The sequence below is a fragment of the Oncorhynchus mykiss genome, chromosome 18 (assembly GCF_057628025.1).
Source record: "Oncorhynchus mykiss isolate SJ-2025 chromosome 18, ASM5762802v1, whole genome shotgun sequence".
Classification (NCBI taxonomy): Eukaryota; Metazoa; Chordata; class Actinopteri; order Salmoniformes; family Salmonidae; genus Oncorhynchus; species Oncorhynchus mykiss.
Genome location: NC_143039.1, coordinates 71562714 through 71578931, shown reverse-complemented (window position 1 = coordinate 71578931; position 16218 = coordinate 71562714). Strand labels below are relative to the sequence as shown.

Genomic DNA, 16218 nt, shown 5'->3' with positions numbered 1-16218 from the left:
AACTTTCAAAGTTCTTGAAATGTTCCGTATTGACTTACCTTCATGTCTAAAAGTAATGATGGAATGTCATTTCTCTTTGCTTATTTGAGCTGTTCTTGCCATAATATGGACTTGGTCTTTTACCAAATAGGGCTATCTTCTGTATACCCCCCTACCTTGTCACAACACAACTGATTGGCTCAAACGCATTAAGAAGGAAAGACACCTGTTAACTGAAATGCATTCCAGGAGACTACCTCATGAAGCTGGTTGAGAGAATGCCAAGAGTGTGCAAAGCTGTCATCAAGGCAAAGGGTTGGAATTTGAAGAATCTTAAATATATAATATATTTTGATTTGTTTAACACTTTTTTGGACCCTACATGATTTAATTTGTGTTATCTCATAGTTTTGATGTCTTCACTATTATTCTACAATGTAGAAAATAGTACAAATAAAGAAAAACCCTTGAATGAGTAGGCGTGTCCAAACGTTTGACCGTTAGTGTATATACAGGGTCAATGCCAATACCATATTTACAACGTGCAGGGATGTAGGTAGATATCAAATCAAATCAAATGTATTTATATAGCCCTTCGTACATCAGCTGATATCTCAAAGTGCTGTACAGAAACCCAGCCTAAAACCCCAAACAGGAAGCAATGCAGGTGTAGAAGCACGTTGGCTAGGAAAAACTCCCTAGAAAGGCCAAAACCTAGGAAGAAACCTAGAGAGGAACCAGGCTCTGAGGGGTGGCCAGTCCTCTTCTGGCTGTGCCGGGTGGAGATTGTAACAGAACATGGCCAAGATGTTCAAATGTTCATAAATGACCAGCATGGTCAAATAATAATAATCGGAGTAGTTGTTGAGGGTGCAGCAAGTCAGCACCTCAGGAGTAAATGTCAGTTTGCTTATCATAGCCGATCAATAAGAGTATCTCTACCACTCCTGCTGTCTCTAGAGAGTTGAAAACAGCAGGTCTGGGACAGGTAGCACGTCCGGTGAACAGGTCAGGATTCCATAGCCGCAGGCAGAACAGTTGAAACTGGAGCAACAGCACGGCCAGGTGGACTGGGGACAGCAAGGAGTCATCATGCCAGGTAGTCCTGAGGCATGGTCCTAGAGCTCAGGTCCTCCGAAGGAGAAAAAGAAAGAGAGAAAGCGAGAAATAGAGAGAGCATACTTAAATTCACACAGGACACCGGATAAGACACGAGAAGTACTCCAGATATAACAAACTGTCCCTAGGCCCCCGACACCTAAACTACTGCAGCATAAATAATGGAGGCTGAGACAGGAGGGGTCAGGAGACACTGTGGCCCCTTCCGATGATACCCCCGGACAGGGCCAAACAGGAAGGATATAAGCCCACCCACTTTGCCAAAGCACAGCCCCCACACCACTAGAGGGACATCTTCAACCACCAACTTATCATCCTGAGACAAGGCCGAGTATAGCCCACAAAGATCTCCACCACGGCACAACCCAAGTGGGGCTCCAACCCAGACAGGAAGATCACATCAGTGACTCAACCCACTCAAGTGACGCACCCCACCTAGGGACGGCATGAAAGAGCACTAGTAAACCAGTGACTCAGCCCCTGTAATAGGGTTGGAGGCAGAGAATCCCAGTGGAAAGAGGAGAACCGGCCAGGCAGAGACAGCAAGGGCAATTCGTTGCTCCAGAGCCTTTCCGTTCACCTTCCCACTCCTGGGCCAGACTACACTCCATCATATGACCCACTGAAGAGATGAGTTTTCAATAAAGACTTAAAGGTTGAGACCGAGTCTACATCTCTCACATGGGTAGGCAGACCATTCCATAAAAATGGAGCTCTATAGGAGAAAGCCCTGCCTCCATCCAGCTGTTTGCTTAGAAGTTCTAGGGACAATTAGGAGGCCTGCGTCTTGTGACCGTAGCGTATGTGTAGGTATGTACGGCAGTACCAAATCAGAGAGACAGGTAGGAGCAAGCCCATGTAATGCTTTGTAGGTTAGCAGTAAAACCTTGAAATCAGAGTTTAAAAGTAGAAACTTTGCAGCCATCCACTTCCTTATGTCTGAAACACAGGCTTCTAGCGAGGGCAATTTTGGGGCTTCACCATGTTTCATTGAAATGTACAGCTGTGTGTCATCTGCATAACAGTGAAAGTTAACATTATGTTTTTGAATGACATCCCCAAGAGATAAAATATATAGTGAAAACAAGACTGGTCCTAAAACGGAACCTTGAGGAACACCGAAATGTACAGTTCATTTGTCAGAGGACAAACCATTCACACAGACAAACTGATATCTTTCCGACAGATAAGATCTAAACCAGGCCAGAACTTGTCCGTGTTGACCAATTTGGGTTTCCAATCTCTCCAAAAGAATGTGGTGATCGATGGTATCAAAAGCAGCACTAAGGTCTAGGAGCACGAGGACAGATGCAGAGCCTCGGTCTGACGCCATTAAAAGGTAATTTACCACCTTCACAAGTGCAGTCTCAGTGCTATGATGGTGTCTAAAACCAGACTGAAGCATTTCGTATACATAGTTTGTCTTCAGGAAGGGAGTGAGTTGCTGTGTAACAGCTTTTTCTACGATTTTTGAGAGGAATGGAAGATTCGATATAGGCCGATAGTTTTTTATATTTTCTGGGTCAAGGTTTGGCTTTTTCAAGAGAGGCTTTATTACTGCCACTTTTAGTGAGTTTGGTACACATCCGGTGGATAGAGAGCCGTTTATTATGTTCAACATAGGAGGGCCAAGCACAGGAAGCAGCTCTTTCAGTAGTTTAGTTGGAATAGGGTCCAGTTTGCAGCTTGAAGGTTTAGAGGCCATGATTATTTTCATCATTGTGTCAAGAGATATAGTACTAAAACACTTGAGTGTCTGTCTTGATCCTAGGTCCTGGAAGAGTTGTGCAGACTCAGATATGTATAGGGGTAAGGTAACTAGGCCTCGGGTGACTAGGTATCAGGATATATGATAAACAGAGTTGATGATTGTATGTGAGTGTGTGTCTGTGTTGTGTGTGTTGGAGTGTCTGTGAATGTGATGAGTCCTGTGAGTCTGTAGAGTTCTGTGAGACTGTAGCGTTCTGTGAGTCTATAGAGTTCTGTGAGTGTGTAGAGTTCTGAGAGTGTGTAAAGTTATGTGAGTGTGTAGGCTCTTGTCGATGTGGATGGGAGCCTAAGGCAGGTGTTCAGTCACTGAGTCCTAAGCTTTGTGACAAGCTTGGAGGGGACAATGGTGTTGAACTCAATGAACAGCATTCTCACATACTGTAGGTATTCCTCTTATCTAGCAGTGTGGAGTGCACTTGAGATTGTGTCGTCTATGGATCATTCAGGGCAGTTTGCAAATTTGAGTAAGTCTATGGTGTCTGGGATGATGAAGTTGATGTGTGCCATAACCAGTCTTTCAAAGCATTTCATGAGATGTGAGTGATACAGGGCGGCATGAACAAAATAATGCAAACCATCTCTGGAGGATATTAGTTGCAAATTTACCCGATGGAATCCAACTGAAGTCAGAGTTCTTAGGAACAGGAATGATGGTGGTCAGTTAAAGACGTGAGGATTACAGACTGGGACAAGGAGAGGTTGAAAATTACAGTGAATATGCCTGCCAGTTGATCTGCACATGCTCTGAGAACGCGCCCTGAAATACCGTCCAGCCCCTCGGCCTTCCAAGTGTTATACTGATTAAAGACCTTATGTTGGCCTCGGAGAGCGAGATCACCCAGTCCTCTGGGTCCATGAGAGCCCTCATGCACTGTACATTGTTGTTATTGTCAAAGTGTGGATAAAATGCATTGAGTTCATTTGGAAGTGAGGCATCATTGGGCGGATCATGGCTGGGTCTGCCTTTGTAGATCTGTAATGGACTGTAGGCTCTGCACAGCCCGAGTAATATGATTCCACCTTATTCCTATATGTGACCGATTCAGGAAACTAGCCGTATGTCATAAGTCACAACTTCACAGGAGAGCTGTTTGAACGTAAAAATATTATTTTAATGAAAAGGCTTTTTTTTTTTGGCCTACTCGAACATAAGAACTAATATGTGCCTTAATATCAAACTTGTAAGCCATCTGTAAATACAAATAAAAAATTGAAATGTCAAGCCAAGTTGGTTTAGCCACAGAAAAAGTGAGCAACCTTCCCACTAGCCATGATTGGCTGAGATAATGAGTGGGCTGGACATGCAGAGAGATGAGTTTAGATTGGTCTACCATATAGCACGCGTCTGTCTATTGGAGCTGGTTAGTATGTTTAGGTAATCGTGTATCGCGTAGTAAAACTGAATATACCTAATGTCAAGTTAAAGTGTACTGTTATCTTGTTATGGCTGCAATCCCGTTAACCTCTTGGAACCACCCCCCCCCCCCCCCCCCCCCCCCCCCCCCCCCCCCCCCCCGGATCCGGGATAATTGTCATCAACTACGCTAAATAGCATAGCGCAACGGTCAAGTAATCTTACTCTAAAATATTCATATTCATGAAATCACAAGTAAAATATAGGGAAACACAGCTTAGCCTTTTGTTAATCACCCTGTCGTCTCAGATTTTTTAATTATGCTTTACAACGAAAAGAATACAAGCGTTTGTGTAAATGTATCGATATACAAACAAAACATTATGTACATCTAGCGGCAGGTAACTTGGTCACGGAAATCAGAAAAGCAATCAAATTAATAGTTTACCTTTGATGATCTTCGGATGTTTTCACTCACGAGACTCCTAGTTACACAATAAATGTTCCTTTTGTTCCATAAAGATGATTTTATATCCAAAATCCCTCCGTTTGTTCAGAAATCCACAGGAAAGAGTGGTCACGACAACGCAGACAAATTCCAAATAGTTTCCGTAATGTCCACAGAAACATGTCAAACGTTTTTTATAATCAATCCTCAGGTTGTTTTTAAAATATATAATCGATAATATATCAACCGCAAATGTCTTTATCAGTAGGAGAGGGAAAGGCAATGGCAGCCCAAACTCTGTTGCATGAGCAAAACTCATGCGACCACCTGACGCGATGTTATCTTTCTGTCTCATTTTTCAAAATAAAAGCCTGAAACTTTGTCTGAAGACTGTTGACACCTTGAGGACGCAATAGGAAAAGGAATATGGTTGATATCCCTTGAAATGGAGCAAAGGAAGGCTATGGAACAGGGAGTTTTCAAAATAGAAGCCACTTCCTGGTTTGATTTTCCTTAGGGTTTCGCCTGCAATGTCATTTCTGTTATACTCACAGACAATATTTTGACAGTTTTGGAAACGTTAGAGTGTTTTCTATCCCATACTAATAATAGTATGCCTATATTAGCAACTGAGACTGAGGATCTGGCCGTTTACTCTGGGCACCTTTTCATCCAAGCTACTCAATTCTGCCCCTGCAGCCATAAGAATTTATCTAGCCAATATTAGCTGGCTGGCTCACTAGCTAACGTTATGTGTATGCTCTCCACTTTCTGGAGGACCAAGTTTTGAAATCAGTGGAATTCGAGTATGATAGCTGAGGAGATCACCAACATCAAACTAAGGCAACCATGCATGTCATTAAACAGGAGACGCGTCCCACCATGATGTATACTGGTAAGATTTTCAGATATTACAAATGTCTAATTTTGACAAAAAGTGGTTTCATTTCAAGTGTACTGTTATCTAACTAATGTTAGCTGGCTGACGTTATGTGTACTATGTTATTCTTTGTATCTCAGACACATTTGCGTGACTAGTTATAGGCATAGAACCTGGTTGATTAGCTACCTGCAGATTCATGCAGGGTAGTAACGCCATGAGTTGTGATTATGGTCCATTGTTTAGCTAGCTAGCTACATGTCTTACCAAAGACCACTCTATTTTTGACCAAGTATTGTCATTTTAAGTTAAAGTATACTGTTAGCTAGCTAGCTAACGTTAGCTGGCCGGCTCGCTAACTAACATTACATCATGCGTTGGGATTCATTGTTTACCTAGCTAGCTATATAGCTAAAAGACTCTCATCTTAGTGTGCCAGAGCACAGAATAACTGAACGCATTTCTGAACGCTCAACACCCGTGGAATATGTCCAGTGTCAGTAAACGTTGGCAACAAAGCCTAATTCAATTGTTGCCAACAGCACGGTTAAGGTCACCAACGCTCTGGATAACATAATCAGCTCAGCTAGGGTGAGTAAAATGTGTGGTGTTCTCTCATTATGTGTCTGGAAGTAGCTAGCCAATGTTAGCCAGTTAGCTTGGGTGCTTGACTGTAGTTCTGAGGTCAGAGCTTTTGGGACAACCCTACTTATTGGCAAGAGTGTCCAGTGTGCACTCTGAATGCGAAACCACAGACAGAGCGATAGGGCGAGTAATGTTCAGTGAGCTGTTCTCTCTCTCTTAGTTGTCTGAAGGTAGCTGGCAAGTTATTACAGAACAGTTGGATCAACCCTTAAAAATATGGGTGGGGCTAAGGCTTAAGAGGGTGTGAACAATGCTGAATGGGTGGGGCTAAGGCTTAAGAGGGTGTGAACAATGCTGAATGGGTGTAGACAAAGAAGGGCTCTCCAATAGTCGTACTAAAACATTGAAAGACGTTTTTTTCAAAAATGTACAAGTTGATCAACTTTCAAAGCAGAATTACTTCCCCATTGTTTCCTCAAATGCAGTATATGATATACCATTTTGTAGCTCTGGGTCTCAAATGTTGCTACATGAGACCATATCCAGGTGGTGAGTCACATTTTGTCCTTTTGCTCGTTTGATGACTGCGGAGGTCGTACAGGGACTTCTACTCTGTCTCTCTCTGTTTCCTCCCTGTCCCTCTCTCCTTCCTGCCCCTCTCTGTCCCTCTCTGTCTCCTCCCTGTCCCTCTCTGTCTCCTCTCTGTCTTTCCCTGTCTCCTTCGTGTCCCTCTCTGTCATTCTCTGTCTCCTCTCTTTCTCCTCTCTGTCCCTCTCTGTCCCTCTCAGTCCCTCTCTGAACCTTTCCTATCTCCTTCCTGTCCCTCTCTGTCCCTCTCTGTCCCTCTCTGTCTCCTCTGTCCCTCTATTACATCGGCCGATGTCACAAAGTGCTATATAGAAACCCATCCTAAAACCCCAAACAGCAAGCAATGCAGACGTAGAAGCACGGCGGCTAAGAAACACTCCCTAGAAAGGCAGGAACCTAGGAAGAAACCTAGAGAGGAATCAGGCTCTGAGGGATGGCCAGTCCTCTTCTGGCTGTGCCGGGTGGCGATTATAACAGTACATGGCCAAGATGTTCAAAAGTTCATAGATGACCAGCAGGGTCAAATAATAATAATCACAGTGGTAGTAGAGGGTGCAACAGGTCAGCACCTCAGGAGTAAATGTCAGTTGGCTTTTCATAGTCGATCATTCAGAGTTAGAGACAGCAGGTGCGGTAGAGAGAAAGTCAAAAACAGCAGGTCCGGGACAAGGTAGCACGTCCGGTGAACAGGTCATGGTTCCATAGCCGCAAGCAGAACAGTTGAAACTGGAGCAGCAGCACGACCATGTGGACTGTCCCTCTCTGTCCCTCTCTGTCTCCTCTCTGTCCTTGTCTGTCCTTCTCTGTCTCCTCCCTGTACAATGCATAATTGACATGAAAGCTTCTCTGTAGATACAAAGATTGCTTTTGAGGGTCCATTCAGGGGCGGCAGGTAGCCTAGTGGCCTAGCATTGGCCTAGTAACCGAAAGGTTGCAAGATCGAATCCTCGAGCTGACAATGTAAAGATCTGTCTGGCAGTTGACCCACTGTTCCGAGGACGTTATTGAAAATAAGTTAACTGACTTGCCTAGTTAAATAAAGGTAAAATAAAACATTCAAAAATTACAATTAAAATGGAGGCCTGAATTTGTGAGATATCCCATAGGTACCCTTTGTGCAAGGATACAACAAAGGGATCTTGGCCCACGACTGCAATGGCGAAGGGAACCCGTCTCCTCTCTCCCAGGTGAGTGTGCCAGTCATTCCCAAGTGGTTATCCTGTGCAACATGTCAAAGAGGAACACAAACCCTCTTATCAGTCTGAGACATAAATGCCATACTGGCCATACTCCAGCATGGGCAAATGCCAGATGGGCTGGTCCAACTTTATCTCTGTGGGACTGTGTAAATTCCTGTTTTTTTATGTGCAGAATGATCATTATTTAATCTAATAATGGTCTCAAGGCTCAAGGAAAAGAATGGGCCAGTGTGAGGGGCCTCAAAGAAAAACATGGCCAGTGTGGGGGGGGGCCTCAAGGAAAAGAATGGGCCGGTGTGTTAGAAATGCCCGAGACAATTTTTTATCCCATTACGTCCCTGGTTTGAGGCAACACAGAAGAGTGCAGAGCATATGGGCAGGTGATGCTCTCCTCTCACCCTCGAGTAACTACTCAGTGACCCGAAAACAACCAAAACTGTCTTAGTTTCAACATGTCCACAAGGTCTGAGGTCATGAGCCGCAGCAAGTGAGTTGATTTTATCCAAGCCAAGCGCTGCACTAGCTAGCTTTGTGTTTTTATTATATTCAAGAAAAGACAAGAAGACCTCTGTTACAGTCAAGTAAACTCAAAGTCTTCAGACCTTGCCATTTTGTGATTTAATTTCTGTCAAAAACTCACCCAGACATTGTCGAGGGGCATTCATTTCGCCCTGAAATGGAAACCAGTCAAGTTTCAATGAGTGCCCCATTTGCAGAACGCGGTACATGAGTCTCTCCGTGGCGCTGCAAGACTGTTAGCCTAGTGACCTTTAGCTGATTGGCAAAGAGTGCCGGGTATAATAAAAACACCATTGCAAAAGTTATTCTCTCGCTAAACTAAGGTGCTCAATTAAATGGCTCAAATGACTCTGTCTAATGGCTGGTGGGACGTCTATGGTAATGCACTCATAATGTGATGATGAAATGCCATTGGACGCAAGGCGAAGCACGAGAACGCCCCAATTAACCTTCAGATGGCTGATTTCTCTGCAACTCACTTTACATACTATAGCCTCTACACTGTATAGTTCATGCTCTATAGAGGAACATTTCTTTGAACTTTGTAGCTATCTGAATGGTGCTAAAACAACACCATTGTCTGGTTTACGTTCTCGTATAAATTCTCCAAAATACTTCCTGAGGTTAGTTATAGGTAATGATGAATATTTTGTATTGTAGTATGTTTAGCATATTGTAGTATGTGTAGTATGAAAACTCTCTGAATTGTGCTTGCTTTAGTCAAGAACATTGACTTGTATGGGTATGGTGCTCCAAAATGTTTCCAGGTTTAGGGTAACAACCTGGTAGCAATGTTGAATATTTAATTTCCCCTAAGAAAAATGTAATTTTTTAATGAATTGGGACTTTTTGAATTGTGATTACTTTAGACAACAACTCTGTCTGGTGTGGTTGTCCAAAGTGTTTCCACGTTTAGGGTAGCAATGTTGAATACTTTTTAAAAACACTTTTTGGCTTGGCTAGATAGCTTTTGTTTAAAAAATGCATCTGGATACAATACCATCTTTTTTGGTTCGCATGGCTGCCAATTCCTGATCTTTTGAGAACATCATTTGAGGAGTCGCCTGAAGCGTAAGAGCAATGGGAGACAGAGGAATACAACAGTGCTGAGGCAGAGGGCTCGTAGTGAGGATGACTGGCTACTATTCTGAACTTTGTGTGTTGAGCTTTCTGCCACTCGGAGCTGCTGAGGGATCACGCATCAAGTGGTGTTACACAGAGTGGAAGAGGACAAGTCCAGTGGCTATAAGAGTCAGGCTGGTTCCCAGAGGTGCCCTCTACAAGATCATTAGCAGACTCCGTCACTATCATCTACCATCCTCTGACCAGCTCTCTCCACTCAAGCCATAAACTGACCCTCTCTATCTTCGTAGGATGCACATTTCAAAGACTTGGCCTCTGTTGGTGGACCTGTCATGATATATTGCTTGTTTGTTTTTGAGATTCTATGAAAAGTGCTATAAAAAAGTAATACATTATTAATATAATTATTATCCTGAACCTCAGCAGTCTCGTTATAGTGGCTTCGACAAGCATCACAGGAGACAGGGGACCTGCACAGTGAAATAATTCTGAGAGGTTCTCGAGTTGACACAAACATGGAACATTGGCAAGATTTGCTGCCTTGGATTATGCTAGGATTCCTCGCATGATGACACTTCCTTTATAACAGAATTTTTGAACGTACATTTTTTTGTAGATTTAACGTAAATGAGCAGTCCAGTCACAGTTTATTTAAAGTGCATTTAAGGGCTCATATAACACTTTTTAAGATTAAAAAGAGGAAACACAACAAAGCAGAAAGGAGAACAATATCAACAACAGTATAAACAATATAAAACCAATAAAAAATATTGACCTCCATACCAGGCACACAAAACACTCTTCTTTTTTTTTACACATCCAAAATCACCTGAGGAATTGACATTTTTCTTCCTGTATGATTCATTCACCCATGTCATTCATAACCCATTTCATTCATAACCCATATCATTCATAACCCATATCATTCATAACCCATGTAAATTCATAGTATGCGTGGGGTCCCATTTTTCAATCTGGGCTTGTTCGATTGTGTGTAGCCTCAGTGGCAGGGGGAAAGCTGTTCTGACATTGTGATTCCCAGTGAAATTGCTCTGAAGAGTTCAACTACAAAAAAAAAAACACACAAAAAAAAAACAGTGACAACATCTTGGCATCCCACTGGACATTCTAGAGGAACACATGATTAGAATGACGGGTGCTGTTGGCGAAAATGTATCTGCTTTTGACAGTTATTCTTCTGGTTTGTACAAATACATGCCTGGAGCTATTTGAGATAGGCCTACAGGCTATGGTGGGGCAAACAAACGTACTGCCTAACATTTTAGGAGCCCTACCAGTAGATTTACAGTTCCATGCTGCAGTGCAGTTACAATTACCGTGGGTTTCCGTCTCTTTCTTCATAAAGTGGAAGTGGTCTGACTTGTTAAAGGTTAAACCTTGGGTCTTGATTTGCGTTGGTACACTAATTACAGCAACCACACTTGATGTTCTTGCTACCAAGACAGATGATATACAGTACATGCAAGGTCAATTCATTTCTCAATGGATGAGGCAGCTTGCAACAATTAGATGAGCCAGCAATGGTAGAGAGTTCTGTGTTGGATTGGTCATGCAAATGGAGGGTGCTGTAAGTGCATCAAACTTAGCATACCTAAGATGGGACACAAATGGGGGGACGCCATGGTAGATACGTCTAAAGAGACAGTTAACTTGTCTTTACCCAGTAGCTCTTTCCTGCAGTCAAATGACCTAGTGGCGTCATGGGTGCATGCAATGTTAATCATATTTTTCAGAATGTCATAATTAATAAACATTATTTAAAAAACCAGCCAAAAAAACAGTGTTTCTATGTCAAGCGGTTCACCTCTCATCTTATCACCTTCCTCTTTTTCACACACAACTTTGAAGGGTGCACCTTGTGCTGGGGACAAAAAAAGGCCACCCTAAATGTGTAGTTTTATCACACAGCACAATTCCACAGATGTCTCAAGTTTTGAGGGAGCTCTGGTGGGCAGGAATTAAATGTTAATTTCTCTACCAAAAGCCACCTTCAATGTCGTTTTAGAGAATTTGTCAGTACATCCAACCGGCCTCACAGCCGCAGACCACGTGTATGGCGTCTTGTGGGCGAGCGATTTGCTGATGTCAACATTGTGAACAGAGCACCCCATGGTGGCGATGGGGTTATGGAATGGGCAGGCATAAGCTACAGACAACGAACCCAATTTAATTTTATCGATGTCAATTTGAATGCACAAAGACTGTGACAAGATCCTGAGGCCCATTATGTTTAAGGTATCTGTGACCAACAGATGCATTTATGTATTCCCAGTCATGTGAAATCCATGGAATAGGGTTTAATTCATTTATTTCTGTAGTGAACACGATGGGAGACAGAGAGCTGGTTTCAAGCTCAGGGCGCAGCAGGTGGTTATTTATAAAGGACCACAGGAGAAGGCAGGTAGCTGGGTCCAGGGGCAGGCAGAAGGTCATACACAGGAGGAGGCAGGTAGCTGGGTCCAGGGGCAGGCAGAAGGTCATACACAGGAGGAGGCAGGTAGCTGGGTCCAGGGGCAGGCAGAAGGTCATACACAGGAGGAGGCAGGTAGCTGGATCCAGGGGCAGGCAGAAGGTCATACACAGGAGGAGGCAGGTAGCTGGGTCCAGGGGCAGGCAGAAGGTCATACACAGGAGGAGGCAGGTTGCTGGGTCCAGGGGCAGGCAGAAGGTCATACACAGGAGGAGGCAGGTAGCTGGGTCCAGGGGCAGGCAGAAGGTCATACACAGGAGGAGGCAGGTAGCTGGGTCCAGGGGCAGGCAGAAGGTCATACACAGGAGGAGGCAGGTAGCTGGGTCCAGGGGCAGGCAGAAGGTCATACACAGGGGGTCCAAAAAGGCAACAGTAAAGTCAGGGAAAAGGCTAGTAACGTCCTCCGGGAGACCAGGCAATAGGTTGATAACAGGAAATCCGATAGGCTAAAGTACAAGCAGGGAAAAAGGCAGGCAAAAACGATCATACGCGGGAGGATTAAATAAACCCATCGCTCCAAATGGAAGTGTGCCACAAAACAAACAATACCTCACAATGATGGGGTGCAAAGAACTGAACTAAATAGTGTGTGATAATGACATACAGGTGTGTGAACAGGTGATCAGAATTCAGGTGATTGGGATCTGGAGAGTGAGCTGCGTTCAGGGGATCTATGTGTTTGAGAGTGTGAGCTGGAAAGTAGGCTGGGAAGTGAGCTGCGTTCAGGGGATCTATGTGTTTGAGAGTGTGAGCTGGAAAGTGGGCTGGGAAGTGAGCTGCGTTCAGGGGATCTATGTGTTTGAGAGTGTGAGCTGGAAAGTGGGCTGGGAAGTGAGCTGCGTTCAGGGGATCTATGTGTTTGAGAGTGTGAGCTGGAAAGTAGGCTGGGAAGTGAGCTGCGTTCAGGGGATCTATGTGTTTGAGAGTGTGAGCTGGAAAGTGGGCTGGGAAGTGAGCTGCGTTCAGGGGATCTATGTGTTTGAGAGTGTGAGCTGGAAGCAGACGTCACAATTTCAATCGACTGATTTCCTCGTCTGAACTGTAACTCAGTAAAATCAATGAAATTGTTGCATGTTGCATTTATATTTTTTGTTCAGTATAATTGCTTATGACAATAAAGTGCGAGCACACAACTGTTTTTGAACAAAAGTATTCTTCTTTCACAAGAAGCAGTTGACAGACTCAATGAAAATATAGCCTTTTACTTGTAACAAGATATTTACCTATACTCGCGGATCTACAAAAGCACATAGCCCCCTGTTCTCTCTTTACAAAACTCACAATCAATACATTTTTTAACATGCATTATTTCTCAGGCTATATTACATGTCTCTTCTCCAAAGCACTGTTGCTGTAGAAAAAAACCTAGCAACTGCCTCAATACAGTACTGCAGTCCTAGAACCGGTTTGAATGGAGCCTCCACTATGCATAGAAAAGGTGGAGGAAAACCTTGACATGTCTCTAGCTGTGGCTGCAGTAATGGGAGAGGGGGAGTACAGGGGGAAGAGAGGAGAGGAAAGGGGAGGGGAGGGCAGGAGGGGGGAGCGGAGGGGGGAGAGGGGGAGGAAGAGGTCTGAAAGGGGGAGAATGGGGAGGAGAGGGGGAGGAGGGGGGAGCGGAGGGGGGAGAGGGGGAGGAAGAGGTCTGAAAGGGGGAGAATGGGGAGGAGAGGGGGAGGAGGAGAGGGGGAGTACAGGGGGAAGAGAGGAGAGGAGAGGGGAGGGGAGGGCAGGAGGGGGGAGCGGAGGGGGAGAGGGGGAGGAGGAGGTCTGAAAGGGGGAGAATGGGGAGGAGAGGGGGAGGAGAGGGGGAGGAGGAGAGGGGGAGGAGGGGGAGTCACAGATGACCCCCTCCCTAGAAAACCCTTCCTTTACCTCTCAGTGTAATATGTGCCTGGGAGTGAAATTGAAGTACAGTATGTCCTTCCTAGCCCTTTCTCAGATGGAATTAGTTTCTGCTATGACATGTGGGGCCTGGTCTACCACATCTCTAGTGACACTGGCACTCATTAGAAGGAGACCTGGTGTCTGTAACCATGGAGAGGAGGATGGAGTCTAGGCTGACCAAGCCGGGCTCTGGGGACCATTGTACTTGAACATGAATCGTAGCACATGAGACAGACGGTTTCCATGGTAATGCATGGTCCCACTGCTCCTTGCAGCCACCCTCAACAGTCGCCCCCCCCCCCCCCCCACTGTATTCCAATCAATGGGGAAGCTGTTAGGGGTTGGTAGGGAAGTTGTTACCAAGGTAAATAGCAAAGTGGATACGCTTTACTTTACAGTGTTGGCAAATACAGTAACTGTTTAACTGTGCAAAATGCTGTATGTTTAACTGACTTTTATGTGTCTTTCAAGGCACATGAATATAGTTTTGAAATTCAAGGACAAGTTATTCACACAGCTTTTGAAATTTAAATTCAAGCATAACATAACATATTGTTCAAATGATGTCCTTATTTTGCAAAAACCCATGCACCAACACACAATTACTTTGTGGAGGGCGTAAGGACAAGGATTTTCTGCTTTCTTTCAGAGTAAAACCATTGGCGCGGTAAAGGATATTTGTATGGATAGTTATGTAAGCTATTTATCGACAAATAAAGCCCATTGAATATACTGTAACACGTGAGGGCATTTTCATTTCGTTATATAAACTCAGCAAAAAAAGAAACGTCCCATTCTCAGGACCCTGTCTTTCAAAGATAATTTGTAAAAATCCAAATAACTTCACAGATCTTCATTGTAAAGGGTTTGAACACTGTTTCCCATGCTTGTTCAATGAACCATAAATAATTAATGAACATGCACCTGTAGAACGATCGTTAATACACTATAAGCTTACAGAGGGTAGGCAATTATAGTCACAGTTATGAAAACTTAGGACACTAAAGAGGCCTTTCTACTGAACCTGAAAAACACCAAAAGAAAGATGCCTAGGGTTCCTGCTCATCTGTGTGAACATGCATTAGGCATGCTGCAAGGAGGCATGAAGTCTGGAGATGTGGCCAGGGCAATAAATTGCAATGTCCGTACTGTGAGACGCCTAAGACAGCACTATAGGGAGACAGGACGGACAGCTGATCGTCCTCGCAGTGGCAGACCACATGTAGCAACACCTGCACTGGATCGGTACATCTAAACATCACACCAGCGGGACTTGTACAAGATGGCAACAACAACTGCCCAAGTTACACCAGGAACGCACAATCCCTCCATCAGTGCTCAGACTGTCTGCAATAGGCTGAGAGCGGCTGGACTGAGGGCTTGTAGGCCTGTTGTAAAGCAGGTCCTCACAAGACATCACCGGCAACCATGTCGCCTATGGGCACAAACCCACCGTCGCTGGACCAGACAGGACTAGCAAAAAGTGCTCTTCACTGACGAGTCGCGGTTTTGCCTCACCAGGGGTGATGGTTGGATTTGCATTTATTGTCGAAGGAATGAGCTTTACACCGAGGCCTGTACAGTACTCTGGAGCGGGATGGATTTTGAGGTGGAGGGTCCATCATGGTATGGGGCGGTGTGTCACAGCATAATTGGACTGAGCTTGTTGTCATTGCAGGCAATCAAAGCTGTGCGTTACAGGGAAGACATCATCCTCCCACGTGGTACACTTCCTGCAGGCTCATCCTGGCATGACCCTCCAGCATTACAATGCCACCAGCTCGTTCTGTGTGAGATTACCTGCACGACAGGAATGTCAGTATTCTGCCATGGCCAGCGAAGAGCCCGGATCTCAATCCCATTGAGCACGTCTGGAACCTGTTGGATAGGAGGGTGAGGGCTAGGGCCATTCCCCCCAGAAATGTTTGGAAAATTGCAGGTGCCTTTGATGGAAGAGTGGGGTAACATCTCACAGCAAGAACTGGCACATCTGGTTTAGTCCATGAGGAGGAGATGCCCTGCAGTACTTAATGCAGCTTGTGGCCACACCAGATACTGACTGTTACTTTTGATTTTGACCCCCCCTTGGATCAGGGACACATTATTCAATTTCTGTTAGTCACATGTCTGTGTAACTTGTTCAGTTTCTCAATTGTTGAATCTTGTTATGTTCATACAAATATTTATAAACGCAGTTGCCAGTGAGAGGAAATTTTTGTTTTTGCTGAGTTTATGACATGTTCCTTCCTACACAATACCATGCAAGAGCTGTACAAATACATAAATTGTGAAAAAGCATTTAATACCATGTGAAAC

At 44.4% G+C, this 16218-nt stretch overlaps 1 pseudogene; it reads left to right on the top strand.

The window, feature by feature from the left end:
- Positions 1-14947: 14947 nt before the first annotated feature.
- Positions 14948-15657, top strand: LOC149975639 (uncharacterized; annotated as a pseudogene).
- Positions 15658-16218: the final 561 nt, after the last annotated feature.